Here is a 5,165-nt window from a genome sequence, read left to right as displayed (position 1 = left end):
AAAAAAAAAAAAAAAAAAAAAAAAAAAAAAAAAAAAAAAAGATACACAATCTTGTAGGGTTTTCTGTGTAATTCAGTGGGTGAGTTGACATTTTGCATGTGCAAGGTAAACAGAGATGATGGTCTCCACCTTTGTGCCTGTGCTTTATACAGGTCCGGAGGCAACAGGCGCTATCACATTCATTAAAACGTACATCTAACTTGTCATGGGCTGTGAGTTATGCTTCTGGAAGCTGGAGCAGTGTAGACCAAAAGACCTTATTAAAATAAACTAAATAATTTTTGCCACATCAGTGACCAGAATTATGCCATTTAATTAAAATATGTCTAGACAAATAACCTAGGGGGAGAGAGATATTATCTATAATAAGTGTTTGAGGTTTCTGCATAGGGACCATACTAAATAAATTTATGAATAGCTTCTTTTCTCTCCCAAGTATCTGGAGTCTTGGAATACTGTAGCCACTGCTGGATAATAGGGTTGTTTCTCATGTAACTAGATTGGCATTCATCTCTTTGTTAGCAATTATTTTAACCTGTCTAAATAATATTTCTGTGAGGTATTGATTAACACTTGTGGCTATTTTTTAACCTAGCTTTATTATTATAATGAGGTACTTTTAAGAGAGCACAAAAGGAACATTTCAGAGGAATAAGAATTGATTCTTATCTCGACTCCTCTCATGTATGTTTAGCTTTTCTTGTTTTGTGCTGTTTGACAGCTGACACCGTATCTGTCATGGTTGTGTGACACCTTTATTGAAAATGAATTGAACAGTTGTAATAAGAGGTTTGGAGTTGCTACTGTACCCAGTGGTTACTTAGAATGGTAGAAATAAACTCACTTCTAGTTGATGAGGAGAAATGCTCTACTTTCTAAGGCTCTATGTTGAACTTGTTTCTTTCTTGCTTTTGTTGTGAAGGACTGGAAGTCATTCTGACTGAAAAGCAAAGAGGGAGGACGCGTTTTCAGGCGGCTCGTTCTCCTTTTAGTGTCTTTCAGAGAGTGGTTTCGCGGCGTGCAGTCAGTGGACCTCTCCAGAAAGGTGCTTTGTTCCATACTGAGACCAGCAGACTTGATAGAATATGTGGGATTAGGGTCACAGGCATAGTCCATTGACTCCTTCCTCAAGTTTATTGCTCTGGAATTGATGCCTGAAGGACAGCTCAGCCAGGGTCATCCCTTTATTAATTTGACATTGCACCTGTCCTTCATAACCTTAAGGGAGGATCTCTTCTTCTTGTTCCGTGTTCTGTCAGCAGAACAGGCACCTCTATCTCCTTAACATAGCATATGCTGAAGGTAGACATCTAAAATTTTGCAAAATTAGTATACACACTCATTTTCTAAAATGAAGACCTGACTGTATCTGAGATTTGTCTTATACCATGCATTAATACTTAGGGACTGTGTTTTTAGATAAAAATGTAGTTATCTTTAAAATGGTGTTTGGGTGAAGAAACGATGAAGAAGAAATGATGAAGAAAAACTGATGTCACATTTTTAAGGACAAGTGTTGTGCATGTTTTTTTACCACATGTTGTTTGCTCGTGCCACTAATGCCAGAATAATTGTAGGGGACAGTTAAGCGGAATGCTCTGGTTTGTGTGTGCTCATGTCAGTGTTATCAGTGACAGCAAATGGATTGTACTGAGATGGAAGTAACATGTTTCTGCACATGTATATTCTTTTCCCTTTAGGACAGAAAGGAGATTTACAAGGTTACAATACATTATCGGTTGTATTGCCTTTGCAAGTGGATTGCCTGACATCTAGTAATGCACATAAAGTCTGCTGGCAATAGTCTTTAGCTGGCGAAGCTGTTTTTTTTCTGTAGAATTCTGAATGCAGTGTAAGAACATGTGACTTTGGGTTGCTTCAACACAAAAACTCAGTATGCTGTCGAGCATTAGTTGCCTCATTTATTTGCTTTTATAGACGCACGCACGTGATGGCATTGGGGTTGTCACGTCTGCATGTTCTTTCAGCTGAGAGAAACAACGGCTGTTCTCGTGGTCCCTTCTTTCTGCGGCTGCAATGTGATGTATGTAATTGTCAGCCTTTCCGCTGAAAATACTCAGGCCCTGAAGAGCTTACAAGTTGCAGATTTACTCTTAATCTTGCTATGAAACAAGGTTTTAACTCAGGGCAAAAATAACTGCCTGGGCACTTGGCCATTGGGAAATGTGTGCGAATACGCAGAGATAAGAGACATCTGCTCTCTGTGGGCTCAGTTCCTATTAGTGGTCAAAATTTTAAATAAAAATGATGGGTTGTTGCGTAGTAGTCTTTGGGGATTTTGGAAAAGGACCTATGACACCATGGTCTGGGTATCACTCATTATATTTTCATAACATCCCTCTGAAGTATTTACTCTGCCCTTTCTCCAAATTGCCCTCCTTTGTCAGTTAGCTCTGCCTAGGTCGGGTCTGTCCCTGTGCTGAAGCTGATACATCATTTAAGACTGAGTCTGGTGGAACGTGGCGTTTGTGGTTGTGTTTGGCTCAGGAGTGAGTTTCACCTCCAAAAGTTAGTGTTGGGAATTTGAGGGTGGCATTTGCTAGAAAACACAGTGTATGAGACCCGCGAGTGGACTGCAGTGCCCCGATGAAATTCTCTTGGACTCTTTCTACTGCATGTGTGCATTGTCATATAATTCCATCCTTTTTCTGTAATTGTTACCTTTCCGCTCAGGTACTTTCTGCTACTCAACTTGTCAGATGTCTTTTACTCAGCGTCTGCTTGAGTTGCACACATTTATAACCTCGGCAGCTATTGGCACTGGGTGCAGTGATTCCTTGGAGTGACCCGGTGACCAGCCCTCAATTTGGCTACTGAAATCAGTCCCCGGCAGTGACACAGGTATGCTGCTCTGGCTGTGGTTCATGGCTCATCCTTCAACATATTCACACCACCCTTTCTGCCTGACTGTTGAAGAGTTTTCTATAGGTATGAGCCAGGGTAAGAGGGGCTTCTCTGTGCCATTTTGGATGTGCAATAGCAAAGAGTGTATCTGTCTTAATTTGAATCCTGATAGTGTGGGAAGACCTTGAAATAATTTGTGGCAGCATGGTCTTAAGTGTGGTCTGGCAGCCAGGGAAGTACCAGAGTCTTAATGTAATCTGGGACTGGAATGGAGCTTGTCTAGCTACAGTACTGCTGTTGTCACCTAGCTGTGTTAAAACTACCTTGGATTCAGCGCCTTGAAATGCTTCTTTGTCCGTTTTGATACCGAGTAGGTGAATTTTAGGCTTAAGCTGAAGCATCCCCACTTCTGGCTGGAGGGCCAGGAACAGTGGCTGCAGAGTGATGCTTTTTGCATGTTGATGAATTAAAGTTATGTTATCCCAAAATATCCTTAGGGATCATGTGAAATTTTGGGCATTCATGGAGCTCTTAATGCTTCCCAAGGAACTTTGCAAGGACTGGAAGCATAGCTAAAAGGACATACTATTATAGTAAAGTCAGTTTGTGCTGAGGGAGGCTATATTACCAAAATCAGTGTTCCCTTTGCACAAAAATAGAGATTTTATTGGTAGTATATGGTAGGTGGAATGACCGATAAACTTACAGGTTGTGCAGCCTCTCTTGCTGTTTATCAGCAGGGCCGAGAGCTGCTGCTGATCAGCTAAAGGCATCATGAACCTTTGCCTTTCAGTTCTGGGCTTCAGGAATGGCGCTTGGACTGTGCGTTAGAAACCACAACATCTCAGTGAATCGGTATGTAGCTCTCCGTGTGCAAGGTCATGACCTGAGTTCAGCCTGCAGAGCCTTAGATTTTCAACAGGCTGCATCTCTGCCTTGGCTTTGTGTGAATGTCATCTCTAAGTGCTATTTTGAGAGTGTCCTGCTCTGGAGTTTTGAAGATAATTGCACCCTGGGGAAAGCAAAATCAGAGCCAGCTGTTTCAAATGGGCATTCCACAACCAACTTGCTGCTGGCAGTAGCCTCTCTTTTACAGTGTTTTTCCTAGGTTGTTTTCAAGAACTATTTAATTTTATGGGGGCTTGTTAATATTTATTGTTTTGTAACTAAGACATTGGACTGGGACTTGAAAATCTGGGTTCAGGTCATAATTATGCTGACCTGTCCCTTCGTGTTGTGACTTTCTTGTCTTCACAGCAGAGGTGATGATATGTGTCTGTCCCTTGGGACAGTTGCAAGAATAGATTCGTTAACACCTGTGAGATTGTAATACAGTCACATAAATAATTTACTAAATAACAGGGGGGTAGAGGGAAAATGGAAATAATAGAAAAGAGAGAAGACTGTCAGTGTGGCTAAAATGGTTTGCTTGGTATAGACAGTTTGGCCAGTTCTATTCCAAACCCTTTCCGAGGCAGGAGATGGTATTGATGAAAACATGTGGTGAGGTCTTAGGACTCCAAAAGTCAATGATTTGCTTGGCTTCTCTGTGCACGTAATTAGGAGTAACCTTTTTTCTGCTGGGTTAGCTGATCGTGGAGTGGAGGATAACACTGTGCACAGTTGGGACTATCAGTGCTAAAATCAAAATAGGCTAATTTCTGTCGATATCATGCCATAAACGCATGTATTTTAGTGGGATTTTCACACCTTAAGCATCTGCACAACCACTGAAATGTTGTTAATTAAGGAGTAGAGAAGCAAATTGTACTCCCTGTATGCTATTGTTCTTTAACCGTCGGTCATAAATATTTTAAAATACTTAATTGGAAGCTGTTTCGTGGATGCCTCAAAGTGCACTATATTTGGAGACCCTTTCAGGTTACCGGGTAGAAGTTCTGGTGAGGGTCTGTAGCCTGGCACGAGTCAGGCTGTGCTGCACTTGACTGAAATGGAAGGATGAGACAGATCTGGGCTGGGAGCCCAAGTACCAGTTGGTTCAAAACACGTGGAACCTTTTAGTATGAGTCAGTGTGTGCGACTGTTGCACTTGGTAAGGACTGATAGGCCTTTAGAAGTGCTTGGAGTGTGATGCAGATGGCTAAACTGGATTGCTGTAGATCAACATTCCCTGGTTCACAGTTGAGGCAGCTGTAATGCAAGTAAACTCTGCTTCCCTCGCTCCCTCCCTCCCTCCCTGCCATGCTCCCATTGTTCTTTTAGGGTTCATGTGCAGGGATCTGGCTTAAGCAGAACTCTGGATTTCTCTAACCAAGTAATGAGGCTTTCTGCTGCTGGAA

This window comes from Athene cunicularia (genome assembly GCF_003259725.1).
Source record: "Athene cunicularia isolate RWA chromosome 21 unlocalized genomic scaffold, athCun1 chr21_part1, whole genome shotgun sequence".
NCBI classification, from domain to species: Eukaryota; Metazoa; Chordata; class Aves; order Strigiformes; family Strigidae; genus Athene; species Athene cunicularia.
Note: the sequence above shows the minus strand (reverse complement) of the source record.